Source organism: Strix uralensis, chromosome Z (assembly GCF_047716275.1).
Source record: "Strix uralensis isolate ZFMK-TIS-50842 chromosome Z, bStrUra1, whole genome shotgun sequence".
Classification (NCBI taxonomy): Eukaryota; Metazoa; Chordata; class Aves; order Strigiformes; family Strigidae; genus Strix; species Strix uralensis.
The window spans coordinates 12,939,558-12,959,483 of record NC_134012.1 but is presented as its reverse complement, the minus strand read 5'-3'; the positions used below and the strand labels follow the sequence as shown (position 1 = coordinate 12,959,483).

At 39.3% G+C, this 19,926-nt stretch overlaps 1 protein-coding gene across 12 annotated transcripts in view; it reads right to left on the bottom strand.

The window, feature by feature from the left end:
* Nucleotides 1–19,926, bottom strand: part of ERBIN (erbb2 interacting protein) — a 122,990-nt gene that overhangs the window by 77,760 nt on the left and 25,304 nt on the right. For 11 of the 12 annotated variants that reach the window (XR_012627264.1, XM_074857236.1, XM_074857247.1 and 8 more), the window contains one exon: nt 341–397. The exons of the other annotated variant lie outside the window; for it this stretch is intronic. The gene's annotated coding sequence lies outside the window, so the exon portion shown is untranslated. The remainder of the gene's footprint in view (nt 1–340; nt 398–19,926) is intronic. 12 annotated transcript variants of the gene reach the window in all.

Sequence of the window (19,926 nt, the reverse complement as noted above, 5' to 3'; positions counted from 1 at the left end):
TATTTAAAAAAAGCAGTATAAAATGCTACAGCTTCACAAGTCAAAACATTTGATAATGGACTTCGAGCTTTCAATCAGAATTATTTTCCTGCAACTTAAGTTTCCTATATATTCCCCTTTCTATTTATGCACACAATTACATGTAAATACATATCATGTACTTGGCTCTTCAACACATATTTATAACCAAAAAAAAAGTCTTAAGAATAACATGAGAAATGATGCAGAATAAAATTAAAGTGCTTTGGAAGTGATTATTACAACTTATGAATAGAGAAGAGGATTTCTATTTTAATACACTGTGCAGTTAATCCAGAGGAAAGAAAAATAATGTACTTACCACTGTGTTACTTTCTTTTCCCTGCTGCTTCTTCCCTGAGCTTTCAAAGCCAACATTCTGTTTAAGACAAAGGTAAAAATTTTAGTCAACCCTATCCCTACTAGGTAAGAACAAACTGATATTTTATTGTATTGGATATTTATTTTGCTTTCAGAGTTTTGGTTTTCTTTTTTAAAAAGAAAAGCTGTACACGTGTGTGAACAGTAGCTTGAAGGTTTCAGAGAACTTGAAAGACTTCCAAGACAGTAAAAATTACATATATATTTTGGGGGAGGTTGTGTGTATAACATAGTAGAAAACATTGCTTTATATCCTATTTTTATTTTATAGCATTCTGTCTACAAATTGGTTTCATTTCTATCCCATTTTTAATTGTTGTATTAAATTATTAAATCTGTTACATTAGATATCTCTTGCACACAATTTTGAAGAAAATTAAAAAAAGAATACATCAGAAGTTAATAAAACATTAAAAGAGCACACTTCTGTATCATTAACTGTTAGGTACTGGAAGCATGAAGAAGGCAAAACAGCAAAACAGTGAGAAATCTGCAAAGCACACATTTTCCTTGACACGGGGTGCCCAGAACAAACACAGGACAGGACAAAGGTCCAGTGATTTGTGTTTGATGTGGCGCCAAGGAGGAATGTGAAGCGGGGTGCAGGCTGCACAGTCCCATTCTTTCACTTCTCTCAAGGACAGATTTATCTCCTGTTCTACTCTTTTCTTGCAAAAGATGATTTTTTGTAGCAACCGTCCAACTCTGTGGCTCATCTTCCCTTCTTTCCCACACAACCCAGCTGCACCCCTCGCACCAAGTCGACCTTGCTTTCCGTCCTCCCTCTTTTTCCCATAAAAACCAGCTGTACCCCTTGGCACCACGAAATGAATTATGTCATTACTCAACAAAATAATGACTTGACTACAGTCCCACCCACTCACCATACCTACTAAGATAAATAGTACCCCAAGTTTGTACCTAACTTGGAGGGACAATAATCCGACACCAAATCGGAGGGACAGATCGATGGGTTTGTGCTCTCGCCCGCCCCCAGAAGGGATGCCTTTTGGTAAGACCTCCTTGGCTACGCCGAGTGTATACCTGGGAACTGTGTGTGTGTGATTGCAATCCTTTTTCTTTTATGCAGTGCTATATAGCCAACCTGCAGTTTGTGCATTTATCGTAGGCAATCTTAAAGAACTGTAGATGTTGCATGAAAATAAACCGTACTATTTGTGAATCTGGCTGCTTCTCTTGAATGCAACCAGACGTACAGTGTATGGGCTGTTTGGGCTGGGTCAGACCTATAGTGACAGCCACTAATCTGCACTATTTGTGAATCTGACAGCTTCTTGTGAACTCAACCGGGCCTACAGCATACAGGCTGTTTGGGCGTCCGGGTCAGACCTATAGTTACGGCTCCAATTGGCATACCTATTAAAGAACAAGTCCAGCTGCCACTAGCCCCTCATCTCTGAGGACCGGCTAGAATGCAAGGGGATTTATCTCTTACCAAATTTATTCTCACCCTAAACGCAACATTAACTTTAGGAATTTTTTAGAAAGTTGCAACACATTTAATAAGGCATATCAGATCACTGACACCATCTTCACTGAAGTAGAACAATTATGAACAAAAACATCCAGCACATTCATCTGAATACAAATACATTCAAAATTAGTGGCTGGACCTACGGAAAGAATAAATTTTGCCTCCAACAAAGACAGAAGTATAACATATCTTCAGAGGGATTAAGCGTCACTATGGTCAGACAGATCATCTGAGCATGAAGTCATGTAGAAAAGCTAAAAAGCTGAGTCAGGCAGAGTATAATCTGTCAAATTTTTAGTACCTAGGGAAAAAACTTAAACTGGGGGGAGTACAGGTAGTAGCTCATTCAAAGGATTTACCTATAGTGGAACTATATTTCATTCCTTTTCAATAAAAAGCAGAATTCACCCATTATAAAATCATCATAAATGTGTCCTCAAAAAAAAATCCTGGAACTTATTTAAAATCAAAATTGTTCCAGGAGGAATGAAAGTTCCTTGGTTTGGAGTAAGAAACAAGTAGCAATCACAGAACAATGAACTCCTTCAGAAGCCACGACTACCACAGCAGGATTGCACTATAACCAACTTTCACATGTTACATGTCCTATTCCTCACTCAGGAGTCACTGGTGCCAGCTTCTGCACCCATACCAAGTGGACTCCAATGCACTATATTGCAGAAATCTATACATTTATTCTCTGTAGAAGGACAACGAGGGCATGCAAATAGCAAAGGAAAAAATAACATAGGTAAAAGTCTTTCAAGCTTCCTGCTGAAAAAAGAAGTCTCTTATCAGTTTAGTCAGCCTCAGAAACACAGAAAAGCAGCCCTCAAGACAATTAAAAAGATGAAGACAGACAGCAAGACTCAAATCAGATTCTGAAACCTGAGGTCTTAGGAGAGAGTGTCAAACTGCCATGGCTGCATGCTTCTTTCCTTTCATGTAGTGCTTTGCTCCTACTGAAAAACTAATCTTTACAAAAGCTATTCAGAGGCACTGCACACAAGCTCCCAAACAGAAGAAATGCAGGTTTGCAACAGCTCTGCTAGGATAAGCAGATAATTCAGGATAATTAAGAGAATACCATAGCGCAAGGCTGGATCTGACAGTGGGACATTCAGGTGATTGTGTCTCTCAAAGAAAAAGGCATGAGGTCAAGACTTTGCAGGCAGAGAGTTCAGACTACAAAAATGATCAAAGAAACAGCTAGCCCCATAATCATCATAAAAACAATAAACAAAAAAGGGATTACTCTTGCATCATTTCCTGACACCTGTTAAGCTGCCTCTGTTGAAATGCCCAGAAGAATAAAATCAAGTGGTAGGGAATGATTACCAAATTATGAACTCTTTGCAGACTTCCAAACCAAGCACAAGGAACTCATCTGATCCCAACCATCCAGAGGAAATCATACAGCAAGTGGGATGTGTGTGCATGGAGGAATACACACCACCACCCAGATACTTCAGGTCATTCTGCTTTGGAGATTAAGCAGCTATACACTGAACAAAAGACAGCAGTTATAGAATCGGACAAGAACAATGAACTCACTACAACAGATATTACCTTAATGTCACTTGAAACCGTGACTTTGAGTCAGATAACCTTAAGCCTGTATTAGAAGAGAACACCTAAGAGTGTGCTGTAACTACACTATAAGCACTGGTGAGTCTCCAATAGCAGGAACCCTCCTGGTTTCCACACGTTCACATTGCCAGGTCCACTTCACAGGAAAGCGCAAACTCTCAAAGAAAATAGACCAGGGTATTCAGAGAAGACCAAGGTAAGCACACACCAGGACCTTGACTAGCTCAGATCACCACTTTCCCACTTGTTTGACAGAAATGGTAACAGGTGCTTTAGACAACTAGTAGTAAACTAGCCTCAAGGTAAAAATACCTAATGAAATCTTATTTAACCCTGCTCTAGCACATGATATCAACCACAATGGACTGAGTCTTGATATTTGTCAGGTTCCTACAACCAAAAAGGCACAGCGGAAGAGCCCTAGCACTCAGCTTAAAGTATGGGGAGACTACCTGGGGGAACGATCATATGTGTTCATCCTGTTCTGAAAACAGTATGTTCTTCTGTAACATTCTGTAATCTGAACATCAAATGCAAATTGTAAATTTGTTGTTGTTGCAGCATAATTTTCCTATCTTTTTTAGTACCTCACAAATACCTGACAGGAAGTAAAACTAAAGGCTATGATCTCAAGAAATGCATTCAAAATCGTTGTGCTGGGTTTGTGTGATGGGGATTTTCGTAGTGGGGGAGGGGGCTACAGCAGTGGCCCCCTGTGAAAAGCTTCTCAAAAGTTCCCCTGGCTCCAAGTCAGACCTGACTATGGCCAAGGCCAAGATAATTAGCAATGGTGACTGCATCTGTGTGATAACGTATTTAAGAAGGGAAACCTGTGAGGGCATTGGGGGACTTGTGAGGAGGCATTACAAGAAGGACACCTATGCAAACACCCCTATGCAAGCACCGAGGTCAAGTGGAAGGAGGTGGAGGAAGGGGAGATGGTACACTGTATCCCGTGGTGAGATAGCAGGGATACAGCCTTCCCTGTCACCCATGGAGGTCACTGGCAGAGCAGAGATTTGCCTGTGGCCTGTGGAGGACCCCGGACTCTGTGGGAAGAAGCAGCCCCCGCTGTTGCAGTTCAGCGCTGGGAGGACTGCACACGTGGAGGTGACCCACGCCGGAGCATCTCGAGAAGAATGCATCCCGTGGGGAGAGTTTGTGGAGGACTGTCTCCCATGAGAGGGACACCACATGGAGCTGGGGGAAGAATGCAGAAGAGTGATTCCTGCCCCTGCCACCCTTGCCTTGCAAGAAAAAGTGGTGGACTGACTGCACCCCCCATCCCCTGTCCCACACCACTGGGGAAGGAGGTAGGAGGTAGAGAAAAAACTGAGCCCAGGAAGAAGGGAGGGGTGGTGGGAGGTGTTTTTAGGATGTGGTAATGCTTCTCATGGTCCTACTCTGTCTGTTAAGTGGTGGTGTTGTTGTTAGTGTTTGGAATTAAAGCGATGTCTTTTTCTTCCCCTAACAAACCTGTCTTTTGCCTGTGACCATAATGGTTGAGCCACTCCTCTCTGTCCTTGGGAACTGTCAGTGTTAGGTTAGTGGTTGGACTGGATGATCTTCAAGGTCTTTTCCAAGCTAGACGATTCCGTGATTCTGTGATTCCTGAGTCTTTTGATTCATTTTTCTCCTTCACAGCACTGGGGTAGAAGGGGTGAGTGATGTTCAGTTGCTGTGCAGGCTGAAACCATGACAATCATGCTTAACAAATCTGATCACCTTCTACAACCAAGTAACCTGCTCAGTTGATGTGGGGTGAGCAGTGGGCATTGTCTCCCTGGATTTCACCAAGACTTTTGATAGTTTCCCACAGCCGCCGCCTCCTATAGAAACTGATGCATTACAGTCTAGACAAGTGGTCTGTGCGGTGGGTGGGGAACTGGCTGACAGGCCGCACCCAGAGGGGTGGTGGGAAACAGCTCCTTCTCAAACTGGCAACCTGTCACAAGTGGGGTACCCCAGGGATCGATCTTGGACCCAGTGCTGTTTAGTATCTTCTAAGTGATCTGGATGATGGGATCAAGTGTACCCTGATGAAGTTTGCTGATGATACCAAACTGAGTGGGGAAGTGGACACTTCAGAAGGGAAGTGTAGGGAGACCTGGATAGGCTGGAAGAGTGGGCTAACAAGAACCTTATGAAGTTCAACAAGGACAATCACACCTGGGAAAACATAATCCAGGAGTGCAGCTCAGACTGGGATCTACCTGACTGGAGAGCAGCTCTCTGGAAAGAGACCTGGGGTCCTGGTGAACAACAAGCTCAACATGGACCACTAGTGTGCTGCTGCGGCAAAGAGAGCCAACAGGATGCTGGATTGCATCAACAAGAGAATCACCAGCAGACATAAAGTCATCATTATCCCACACTATTCAGTGCTTGTCAGGCCACACCTGGAATACTGTGTTCAGTTCTGGTCCCCCCCATGCAAAAAAGGTGTGGACAGGCTGGAGAGGGTCCAGAGAAGGGCCACAAAGATGATCAAAGGACTGGGAAGCCTGCCATGTGAGGAAAGGCTGAGAGAACTGGGTTTGTTCATCCTTGAGAAAAGAAGCCTTAGGGGAGACCTCATCACTATGTTCCACTATTTAAAGGGTGGCTACAAAGATGGAGACTCCATTTTCACAAAGAATCACATGGAAAAGATGAGAGGTAATGGGTACAAGTTAATCCTGGGGAGATTCCTATTGGACACAAGAGGAAAATTTTTCATAATGAGAACAATTATCCATTAGAATAATCTCCCTGGGGAAGTGGTGGATTCCCCAACACCGGACATTTTTAAGATTCAGCTGGACAGAGTGCTGGGCCATCTTGTCTAGACCCTGTTTTTGCCAAAAAAGGTTGGACCAGATGATCCTTGAGGTCCCTTCCAACCTGGTATCCTATGATTCTATGAATAATAAAGGAGTTTTACTGTTAGTGGTTACTGGCAAGACTCTCTCTCAGTCACAACCTCCTACACAGGTGAGAAATGTGTGCCTTACAATGAGCTAGATTTGAAAAAAGAATGACACATGACCTTGATTGAAGAAACAAAAGATAAACACAGCTGGCAAAATATCTATCTCTATCCTTTTGAAATCAAACAGACATTTCGCACAAAGTAGGAAGGTCTGCAGACCACAGCTTAGTTAATCTTGGATTCCCACACTGGGGAACAAATTGGGGCAAGAGGGGAGGACGAGGGAGACACAAAGGATTCAGAGATCATTCTCAAGAAAGAGTACATCTTGTTTTTCCTGGAAGCAGATACTGTCACCATGTCTTATTATTTCTTGTGTGTCTGAATCAAAGCCAGACGTTTAGAGTGAAGCAGAGAAACAATCTCTGCTGCATGAATTCTCACTGACCAAAATCTGACAAGGTTCAAAAGCAGCACTATCTTTCTACTGATCTTGGGTGGACGAGTGTAAGATGTTAATTATGATATATTACCTTAAGCGGCATGAGACGGGCCTACTTAAGGACTTGTTACCTCCTAGTACCAAGTCACAGCTGCTGACAACCAGAATCCTTCAACACAGGAAGAAGACAGCTGATGGCGCATTCTCAGTGAGCACACAAAGATCCACATTTGCTTCCATCATGTTCCAAAATAACCTGCATTTGGCAATATTGTTGGTATTCTGCAGGAGACATGCAGTTGGGAAGTGTTCTACCAAGGGATATGAGTATGCTTATCAACAACAATGGAACAGAAAAGGCACTGTTATAGGTCCCTGACTGGCTAACTTGCTATACAAATTATATTTTAATATTAAGAGTTTCATTGTTTTGCCAGAGTATCTACAGTTCTATTAGAGATATTTCTAATTATCTTAAAGCTGAATGAAATGCTAGAGGCTAGCAAAACAAAACTATCTTCATTATTTAAAATACTGTAACAGCACTTTTGGACAAGACAGTTAAGGAAACGCATTCATATCTGCACATATGCAGATAAATCAGATCTGCTGAATTTTGTTGTTAATTGCTTTCCCTTAGGGAACCTGGTGAAAGAAAGGTCTTCAAGGCATAAATGAAGATTGCAAATCTAACTTCAATTTTTTAAAAGAAATTATTTCTGAATTATTTATCTCACCTGGGTGAATATATCTGCCAAAACTCTTACTGTGTAAGTGTTCTGAGTGTGAAGTGTGGTTTTACAACAAAATAAACATACCTAGATTTAGAAAAATTGCCTGGGGTTCAAAATCCCCCTTTATAGTAGTATAATTAGTGCAGAGATTACCAATATGGCTGAGTTTGATCTCACAGTGAAAAATTGCTATAACGCAGTGCACCAGGTGGGAGGAGTTTCTCAACTCTTAAAACTGCAAGGAATCATTTATGAATCAAGATGACTGTTTCTCAAAGCATAAACCTCAGCACGCATGCTCTGAGAAGTTCTTCTATAATAAGAATGAAATACAGCGTTGCTATTAAGCATAAACAATTATATCTACAACAGCATCAGAAGGCCTAGATGCTGTAGATAAGTAACCATGTTGTGACTTTTAATGACCTTTAAACCCAGCATTCCCCCTAAAAGCAGCAAGATAGAGTGCTGTTTTCCACTGTTTGCCCCACGTAATCAGACTTGCAGAATGATGGAGGTCATGTGGTCCTACCCACCACCTACACTACCACATTAGGGCCAACTTCAACATTAGATCCAACAAAGTCAAAAGCTAGTTTTGAGTTAAGGTCAATGTCACTATGTACAAAAGGAAGCAGGTCTGTTGGCTTATGTGGAAACATTTCCAGGGGAGAAAGTTGGCATTTAGTGCTTTTTGTGAACCATCAAGATAGATGTTTCCATGCCTCCACTGTAGCAAAATTATCTAGTCAACGTAATTGCTATTTGAGATTCTCTTTTTTCAAGTCTTGCTAAGCAGCTGAATAATCACACATTGATCCAATCATTCATGAATTCATGATATACAATGCTTCATTTCACAGTAATTCCAGTATCCTTTCCTATCATGAAAATAAAAGCACCAGGAAAATCCCTTTATAGAATGAAGATGGCTTATATTGATGGACAGAAACTAAATTAGAGAAATCTCTATTTAACTGGAAATTATTTCTACTTTACAGGAGGTAACAAATACCTTCAAAGTCCATCCAGTGTTCACAGGCTTGCAAATGATTTCTATAAGACAAGGTTGCTTTGCAGAACAGTAAATGTAAGGAGGATTAAATTGTTACTATACACTGTTGCTAATAATTTTGCTTAAGGCTGTTCACTAGCTCTGTCAGTGTGATGCCATTGCATTAGCTGAAATAACCAGAGATCAAGCCAGAAATGAAAACATAGAAAACAGAGACATGACACTAATTTTATACTTGAAACTTAATCCTAAAATGAAGAATTTTAGGAAGCTTTAAAACCACGCATTTGAAATATTAATATACCTGGCATCCTTAAACACTGTATTCATTTAATATAGGGTTTTTTAATGCAAAATAAATAGGTTTAGGGATCTATTTTTACATCAATTTGTTTCTTGTCTCTGAAGTACACAATACAGCAGAAAACAAGAAACAAATCATGCACAACAGAAAACTACCCGAGGTCTTCAATCAAGGAGACACAGCTTCCTGGACCACTCACCTTGACCTCACAGACCATGTTTAGGGACAACCAAACTATCAGGTCTCAGAACAGCAACAGTCTGCACCCCAGGCACTGTCACACTTACTTTCCTGTACCTGATATTTGTGCTAACTCACTGACTAGAAGTGAGTAGCTGTGCCAAGCTACACACTGAAGTCTAGTTAAGCCTGAGGAAGCTTTGTTGTTAGTGGTAACACAAAGAAACCAACTTGACTCAATTTAGGAATTAAAAAGGGAAAGAAAACAAACCCCATCCTTTGTAAGTTAGGACAACTCTCACGCAAGCTTCAGCCATTTCAAAGATTTCCACTGCTGCTACAGAATCGACAACAACTTTAGAGAAGACGGGATGTAGCTATGTCACATCAGGAGGCCAATTAGCACCACAAACAATGTTACATTAGCACTCCGGATAACAAGAGAGGCTGCAAATCCATGAGAAAACTATTTAGATCTGGAGACCTCAGCATTTGCTCCCATGTGACCCACTTCCTTTTCACCCTTTTTTGTCCCCCCTCCATTCTTCAGAGTTTCCCCATCAGCGCATGGATCCTAGACAGTGACAGCTCCAAATGATCAGAGCTTTTTCAGGCCTATTGTTAGCGACAACAAATGTGGTCAGATCTTAGCCTTCTTTTACAGCAGCACAAGAGACACTGATGATGGGAAAGAAAAGGAATGTGGGAGATTTGGGGGGAAAAAATTAAACCAGACAATAAGAATATTTAGAGGACAATATACCAATTTAATCATTAGTAAAATTTGTAATTAAAAAACATGAAACTGAGTCATATACATACACTAAACTACAACAGAATGTATACCACCCTTTCTCAAAAGGACACATTTGATCTAAATGAAATAGGTGGTTAACTTGCGTGATGCTATTATGACCCTTATCTCTTTTTCCCTACTGTCACTCATTACATAAACCCTTTTCCCTCCTCTACTTCATCACACCCACATCTTTTAGCAGATATTGAACTTTAGGGAGGGACATACCTAATTTTATTTGCACAGTACTTCAGAAATATGTCACCATGTCTTATAGGGACCACAGGCATGTATAAAATGCTGGTGACACACAACATCCACACTTCTGTGAGCAAGGAGTGACTGGGTAAATATTGTATTAAGTAGATGCTGATTCACTAACACAGATAACCCGTTAACTACTTAGTATGAGGAAGACAGAAGTGATCTAGACACTAAACTGAGTATGACTACCAAGTATGACAGAAAGCACAGGGAATAAGAACCATTGGCAAAGATTCTGGGCACAATATTTAACTGAATAGTGAATTTTCCAATAGCAACTTGTGAAACTTAATCAAACAAGTCCCAGGATGAGTCATCCATCTGAATGACCCCAAGACTGTCACAGAACGTGCACCGCTGTCCTAAAATATGAATGACCTGAGATCCAAGTCCTCTTGGACAACATTTAAGAATAGGTTTCCAACACCCCAGATGAACCACCTATTGCTTATATTCCATTAATAAGAACAATAAAGGTGGTATGTTTCTCTCCATTTAAATCCTGGGCAAACAGATATACTCTCAATATACCTCCTCTATCAGGCAGACACTTTGTCAGTTATACCACAGTTTATGCACAAAATTGGATCCTAGAGCTGTTTCAGATTATTAAAATGTAGAAGGCTGTGGATACACGCTGCAGCAGAAATCTAGGTATAGACAGAATTCAGACTGCAAATTTTACAGATTCTGTGAATGTTTGTGGCACTCTAAATGCATGAATTTGTCTTGTGCCTGTGGTCTTTTATTGCTACTGGCTAGTTCAGGAGATATTGCAAGTTTGAGCTGCTAATCAGCTGAGGCTTTATATTTTAATTTATTGAATTATGCATAAAATACTAAATTGTTAGAACTAATAGCTACCTGGTAGTTGTCTGAAATAGGTTAGAAAATAAGTATTAGGAACTGGATGAATCTTTTACATGTCCCATATTTCAGAAACACAATTTAATAGCTTAATGGAGATTTCAAATTAAAATTGTTTCAAAAATAGCAGAAACTAACAGCAAACAGTTGCTATAATTGTATACGTAATTATAGATCTCACTCTACCAGCCAAGTCTTTGTTAGGGTATGTGAATTCCTGAGTGCCCTTTCCTTCCAGGGCAGAGGTGAGCAGTGCTAGTCAAGCTACACTTAAATCTATTTTTAGACACTGTTTTTCCCCCCACATGTGCACAGGCATAACTTTCCAATTACCAATTGCTATCATGAACCTTTTACTTCCTTCTGCATTTATTTTGTTCCTCACTGCTTTACCAAGTTGAATTAGGAGATATCACTGACCAGTCTGATTACAGATACAATTAGCTGAGAACGTGCTTGTGAAACTGCTAAACGTTCAAAGCTTCCAATGAAGTTAACCTCAGCTGTGCTCTTAACATACAGAGTGATACAAAAATATTACGGTGTTATTGTTTGTTTGGATGGGTTTAAAGAAAAAAAGGATTGTCAGATACTTTTTATAGCTTCAACTGCCAATTATTGTGCACATCAATTCACTGTCATAACAGTGCATCATTAACTCACCTCATACGCACATTATGATGATCAATTCTTAAATGTCAGTATTCTCTATGAACAGTAACAAAGGAAGACATCAGGAGGAATAAAATACTTCTATATTCAAAGCAGGAATTAGATAGCAGAGCAGGAAAAATTATATTTTTTTTTAAAAGCACTGATTAGTACGGATATACTCTCAAGCCTGGTATTAAAACTTTTTAGTAGGCTGTGAGTAAATGAACAGTTATCTTACTGGAAGTTGAAGTTTCCTGTTTGAATCGATACTAAATTCATAACTAACCACAACAGCTACTGATTGTGACTAAACATGTACAACATCAAACCAAAATGTATTTTTACTCCATTATACTTCACACAGGCACGCGCCATCTGCCACTGAGTTATGATCCATTTCTCTGTGACATTATCACGTTACTCTGGAAAAGACTAATGCTGCTGCTCAGTCTTACAGTTCGAGCCAATTTCTAAATACTGAACCTTGGCTTGCTGTCAGATCTCCTCACTACCTGCCTGAGAATCAATGAGGAAGGAGCAGATTGTCACGTTTTAACATATAATTTAAAGCTACCAAATTCCCTGTTGTAAACTAATTTACATTCTGGAAATACTGTTCTAGAAGTGATTTGTTTCATGGATGTAACGCAGCTATAAAATCCCCCTGGATTTTTACTACGTAACAGGATAACAATTCTCTTCTAACACACAAACAATCCTAGACTACAAGCCACCTGAACTAAAAGGCAAACAGTTCATTAAGACAATAAAGATTTTTATAATTTGAAATCACAGAGCTCCAAGATAACTAATCCGCAGCTCAAGAAAATTAAGGAAATAAATATGATGAATTCAAGTGATTGGAAAATAGTCCTAGTTTCTTCTGTCTAAAAAAACCCCTCTGCAGACTGAACTTGAAGTAACCAATGCATAGATAGCTTCTGAATCTAAAAAAATAGGCACATTATTGTTATTTTAAACCCTGGGTAGAAGATGGCAGTGACTGGAAAAGAACAGTATGTGAGTTTGCTTTGAGGTTATAGTGAGGGGTGTTTTGTCTCAATTCTTCATGGCTTTTCATTAAACATAACCTAAACTAACACAGTGGAAGTGTAACACGCAGAAACCACTGTTTGTGCGTAGTCTGCAAATGCAGTAGGTTTCTCCTGATTCCCAATTTCTCATTCTTTGAAGGGTCATCTTGGAGAAATATACTGCCTGGAGGAATGTGCCATTCACGTATTGGTAGAAGTGCTACTAAACTGCATGCCCTAAAATGCATTTTGAAGATTATATTCACACATCTTTCAAAATCCTTCTTACCACAGTTGCCCATTTCAGTTCACAGTATCTTCCAATAATATGTGAAATGCATTATTAGATCCGATAGCCAAACAATGGAGGGGTTTTGGGTTTTAGATACAGCTCCATTCTCACTTCTAAGTGAAGAAGGAAACAATCGGATGTGAGCTATAAAAACAACCTGACATCTGTTTAATCTCATCTAAAATCAGCTCTTTTGAACCTCCCAGATGTTCTCCAACAAGCCAATATAAGATCTGGCCAAAACAATTAAGTCTGTATTTAAAGCTTTCATAGCAATAAAGCAAATCACCTGCTTACTTGCAGATTACTTTATTCTAAAGTCTTAGAGAAATTGGCATTTATTAAACTGCATTAGATGATAGCTCTATGCAATATTCTGTCTAGCAGTAAGACACTGCAAATAAAAAAAAAAAAAAAAATCAACCTTTTCCAACAGGTTCATTTTTAACATTTCAGTCATCTTCGTTAACAGCTGAAAAAACACTATAAATTTTTTCTAGTACTGAAAAATCTCAGTAGTAAAGATAAGGAATGAGGTTAATGAACTAATTCCATTTTACATACTAGCTTCCATTTTAATACCATTATGGGATCAGAACTGAGACAGACTGATCATGTCATGGACAAAAATCATCCAACACAGTTTTAATGCATGCGCTTTATGACAAAACGTATAGTCCAGTTTTCACATAGAACTATACAAATCTATAAAAAAACGCATTTTAAGTTGTCTCGTGTTCACACCAATAAGAGAATGGGCTGAGAATAAATGCTAAGAGCATGATCAATAAAATCTGAGACCAGAATAAGCACTAGCAGTTAGATAGCTGTAGTGCTATTAGCACTCCAGTTGAAAGAAACATTCTCAACAGCTTCAATTAGACCTGGCAGAGCAGTATTTAAACCCAAAATAGAACACACTGAGACAGAGCTTAACCAATTTATCTAACACCCATTAGTTAAGACTAATAAGTCTTAAACTTAAATCCTGCTAGATGTAAAAATGCATGGGTAATCGCTCCCTACAGAAACCGTATCTCTATGTTCAATCTGTTATTTTTTGCTTTAAATGCACATGTAAAGAAAACTACAGCTGACATGCTTCAAAAGGAGGTTTAAAAGAGGAGCCTCTACTCTCAGTAAAAATTTTCTCACTTAAAGAGGTATGCAAATAAAAAGTAGAGTAAGGAAAGACATAAAAAAAATGGAAAAGAAAAACTTAGATTGCTAACATCTCCTCTCTGTCCAAGGCTTCTCAGACACCTAGTACTGCTCTACAGGTGATCCTTCCAATGAAAAAGTCCTCAATAAAGGTGAGAGTCCCTAAACAGTCATCTCTTGCTTTCTCATCCCTTCCATCGTGATTTCTTGTGCTGTTGGTTAGACCATTTCTCTCCATTCTTCTGCTTCTTCCTCTTTTTCAGTATGCTCTTTCCCATCCCAAGCTGCTTCCCCCATCTTTCTAACAATACATTATCCCTAACACTCTTCCATCTCACAGGAAAGGTCCAGCTGATGAGCACCTCTGGGGACTGCCTACTTAAATTCAGTGCGTATAAAACCAGAACTTAATGTCAACCAACAACAACAGTTCTTATCACATGCTTTGAATACTTCTGTGGAAATCAGCAATATCCTGCCAATTACTCTGACCCACAACTCTCCTCAGCTGTTTCTCCTTGAGTTCCTGTAGTCACACTTCCTCTCTGCCCCAAACACTCAGACCAAAACCTTAACCAAACTTGCACCACTTACCACAAAAATAATTTCTAGGACACTGACTGTGTTGCTTGTTTAAGCACCCCTAATTTCCCCCTTTTCTATCAGAGAGATAAGCATCTTATTTTCACTTATTTTTCCAAACTATTTTCTCATTCCAGCCAATACAGTTATCTATCACCATCAACTATTTTTGAAATGACATTTGACAGCATTCCCACACAGATATATAAAGTCAATAAACTATGAATTCCTTAATCATCTTCTCTATCTCTCACCTTCACAAAAATGCTTAAAAATAAAATCCTGACAATTACCAGGCTGTTAATGTGCAAATATCATTGCTCATCAAGCTAACCAGTACTTACCATCACCATCTCCCCATATCATGTGCTCCTCTATCCATCTAGGACACTTTAACCTGTCCTCGAGAACATACAATCTGTTGTCTAGCTCACGCTTCTGTTGAATCATGATAGGTGATTCCAGTTTGTTTACTAAAACTTCTTTAGGTTACATCATCACAAAGGGTGATCGTACTGTTTGGGAAAAAATTTATTTTATCCATGCTCTTAAACACATAAAAATGCATCAACATTTTACATCTATACCAACATATGCATAATAAAACTAGTAGAGTTATGCTGGTACAAGCATTTAGGCTTTCTAACGAGAAGATGTGAAGTGGAGATATCTACCTGCACTGTTTCTTTACTGTCCCAAAGAGTAGCAAGCTAATACACAAATAAAATTCAGTAAGAACATAAAATTAAAGACAAGAAATACACTAAGTCCTGAATGTCTTCCAATATAAGAGAGAAGAATGAACTGTAGGAATCAGCCCACAATTCACCTTGATATGTACTGAGAGCAATGACAGAAGGCAGTAGTTGAGCAATTTCTTTGACATCTGAAAGAAGGTGGGGTTTTCTGCCTTTGTGCTCCAATTAGCTCGGTTACAGCTGTAGAAACTACCTTCATGCTTTCACAGAATCATAGAATGGTTTGTGTTGGAAGGGACCTTAAAGATCATCTAGTTCCAGCCCCCTGCCATGGGCAGGGACACCTTCCACTAGACCAGGTTGCTCAAAGACCCGTCCAACCTGGCCTTGGACACTTCCAGGGAGGGGGCATCTACAGCTTCTCTGGGCAACCTGTTCCAGTGTCTCACCACTCTCACAAGAAACAATTTCTTCCTTAGATCTAATCTAAATCTACCCTCTTCCAGTTTAAAACAGTTACCCTTCATCCTATCACTACACTCCCTGATAAAGAGTCCCGCCCCATCTTTCCTGTAGGCCCCCTTTGAATACTGGAAGGCTGCTATAAGGTCTCTGGAATACTTTTTACTTGAAGTCTGTATTTTAGCACAAAAGGTAGGGAAGGAATGAAGGACCATCAGCAGCTATAGATGCCTGCTACCAGCAAAAAGACCACAGAGGCTTCTTCATCTAGCCAAGAATAACAGGCAGATCAAGCAGTTTCATATCCTCAAACAGCAACAGTTACGTGCAAAAGATAAACAGTGCTCCTTTCTCACATATTCAGCTAGTTCAAGGGGGAGAGGGAGTGTAAGAATAAAACGTTATTTCACATGTCATACTGGTGAAAACATGAATCCTCTAACCTAAAACCAGACCAAATCAAATTACAGAATTATGATCCAGTAATTTCATAAGTGATCAAGAAATTTAAAAAGTGAGCCACTTGTCTGTTGAACAATCCTACGAAGGAATCAGTTTGATCATCAAGTTCTTTTCAATTTTCTCAATTATGAAAGTCTCCTATTTCGCCAAGCAACTAAAACACACCTGTCACGGATATAAAAAACCCAAAAGGTTGGTATATTTTATCTCATTCTCAAGCACCTTAGTGGTCCTAACATTAGCATCCAATGTACTTTTGGTGCATTTCCTACATCCCTCACTTTCTCCAGTCTTTTGCTTCTAACCCATAACTCACTGATGTAGCTTTTTTCCTTCCTTTAACAGATGGACACTTTTTACTACTATGACACCACCCTGGTTTAGATTTGTTGTTTTCTAAGCATCTAGTAAAACATTCTTTAACTGATTTCCCTTTAAAACTGGAGTAGAAAAGGAATTTCTACACAGATGATTTAGCTGAATGGCTTCCAAGTGTTCTTTTTAAAAAGGAACAAATAAATGCTGCTGATTAAACTTTATATTTATTATGTACAATCAAAATCAATTCACAGTCATTTACACTTTATCAAACACAAAGAGGTTTTAAATATGCAGTTGGTTACTTGGCACTTTTCAGTGTCAGGTGTGACTCCAAATCCTTCTACACTGACTTCTAGGAATATTGCATCCATCATCTTTTTTAAGGAACATTTTAGTATTAGCAGTACAAGACCACCTGCACATAAAAATTAGGTTTCCTTAACTTATGGAGTTAGTCATTCTGTACGTGACTGCGATTTGATGGTCCCTAGCAAGCTATTTATGCTGAGGCTTACAAGAGAAAATATCAGTTAACAAGTATTAATTATTTTTCACTTCTCAAAAGTCAAAAATAGGTAAATAGGTAAAGCTAACAATCAAAATAGCACTTTGCCCTTCCTAAATTATAGCAGCTATTCTAACCATCGAACAAATTGCTCTTCCTACCAAGGGCCAGTTGATACTAAACAGACCAACCATAGCTTTCTTTTCCTCCTAAAAACTGAGTACATAACACTTCTTTCTTTATAAAGATCCTTGGAATTATTCATCAGTCCTTGATGAGTGGTATTTCCAATATCTTGGGTTTGTTTCTTACTGCATATTTTATTAGCTATTCTATTTTACCCTCCTCTGTAACTGATGTTCACTTCAAGTTACTCTCTTCGGAGAAAAATCTGTTATTTTTTTGCCCTAAAGCCAAGCTAATACTTCACAATAGGAAAACCCACCCCTTTTGCACCACTAACCTAAGTCAGCTAGCTCACTTTCATCATCTCCCTTGTCCTCATTGGCTCACCATCAGGAAGAATGTCAGAAGACCACCTGACCTCCAAAAACACTGTGCACCCGCCTTTTGTCCGTTTATACATTACTGTCTTCAATTGACTTGGTGTAAATTCCCTCAGAATGAGAGTTTGTCTGTCTTGGATGGCTAAAGATCTTTATGGACATGAAATCTGCAGGGTAACATCTTGATGGTAACTGGATATTCCTAAATACACAGCAGTCTTCCCATGCTACTGCTTCCCTACGAATCAAAAGCAACTCATTCTTTTTGCTTTCTGTATACAGACTTTCTTGGCCTGAACTTGTTGCAGACTGGCTAGCTGCAAACCAGCCTGCTCTATTTTCTGCTCCTTATTCAGTGACAATATTTCTCATATCAATGTGAAATTCTATAATATATCAGTCTGTGCGGCTCTCCACACCACTGTTCTATGATCCTCCCAATATAGTAACAGTACTGGAAGAAATCTGTACTTCATATAAACTTGTGCAATTAAATTTGTAGACTTGTACAATTTGTACTTCATATGAAATATTCTGGCAGAAAAACAGACTATGGCACATTCATTACAGCTCCCCAAAGTTGCTTAAGACATCATTGAAAGTAAAGCATTTGACTAGTCATTTCTGTCTTGTCAGCATTTCTTCCCAGTAGCACAAAAATATATTTTCATACTGTAATGGATACAATTACATCATTAAGAAAAAAATCCATTTGGGGAGGAACAACAAACAAAAGAAAATGAGGAAATAGTCAATGAGGTCTGTAAGTGACACACAAGTCATATTTTAACTGAATAAATAGGCATCTGCATTCTTGAACCAGCAAACTGAATCGGCCAAGACCTCCAAACACAACTGTCGAAAGGAAGCTTGCTTGCATACATTAGTTAGCACTTAATTGTATCTCCACTGAACAATATAGCTGGAAAAGAAGAGGAGAGGAAAGGGAAGAGGAAGCCAGAATGTGCCATGCTATTTAAATAAGTTAGAAGTATTCTGTGCATACTTTTCCTCTGAAACCACCATGCACATTTATGGCACTGTATAAGAAGTTTTTTATTTGCTAGCTGAACTGACAAATAAGATTCAAGAACTGCTTATGCAATGCAAGCGGGAGTTTCCCAATACCTAGCCTTTGCATAGAATTAAACAAATTTGCCTAGATGCAGTCAGGATGAACATGGTTTTCCTTAGAATATCCAATTCTGGCCATGTGACAACCAGGAAGTTTATCAGGTAAGCCAGCCCTCTGATAACCTAATCTTTAGATAGACTGTTAGCAGTGCACACGTTTTAAGTGACTAACTACTGTCCTTCAGAAACCCTTAAACTAAAATAACATTCAGCAAAGCAGTCTAAAATGTTTTAATGTTGAAATGCCTGTGGGCCTGAGAATGATTTCACCTCTTGAGACAGCTTGTCCATACCTCTTCTGCACCACAAGGAACACAAGGCTGACAGAACGATGAGTTCCCAAACTGCACTGCCAAAATAAAAAACACCTTGTGCTGACTGGATTAACCTTCATAGCTGAACCACCTGAGATATGTTTGAGCAGGCACTTCATGCCAGAACTTGTCAATAGAACTAAGAAGGGGAAGATTTGGGCCAGTGCTTATTGCTACAAGGAAAAATGAATCAGCAAGTCAAGAGGGTTCACAGAATAAATATGCAAACCAGAGCTTATATAAAAAGCTTGAAACATGTCCAAAGCCTAATGAAATAAAGGAGCCACAAGAACACTGGAGGAATGGGATACAAGGGGGCCTCTTTAGCCAATATTTTCTTTATTCAGGTGGAAGGCTTGATGGCAAGACAATAAAATAGGACTTTCCCTAACTGACTCTAATTACACACAGCTTCAAAACTGCATCCTTAAATAAAGCATAGTCAGAAGACCAAATATACTCCACTGCAAAAGAAGCTGCAATGCTCTGTACAAGTGAAGATTTCAGGGACTTGTCAAATTCACCTATTAGGCAGAGTATGGATTACAAAAATAAAAAAGTAAAACATAAATTGACAAATTTTAGTATTTAACTTCTGGTCTTAAGTTTCTTTTATATATTTCAGCTATATGTAAGTAAGAACTCATTTAAGGTCTGTATGTTCATAGATTCATAGAATGGTTGGGTTGGAAGGGACCTTAAAGATCATCTAGTTCCAACCCCCTGCCATGGGCAGGGACACCTTCCACTAGACCAGGTTGCTCAAAGACCCGTCCAACCTGGCCTTGGACACTTCCAGGGAGG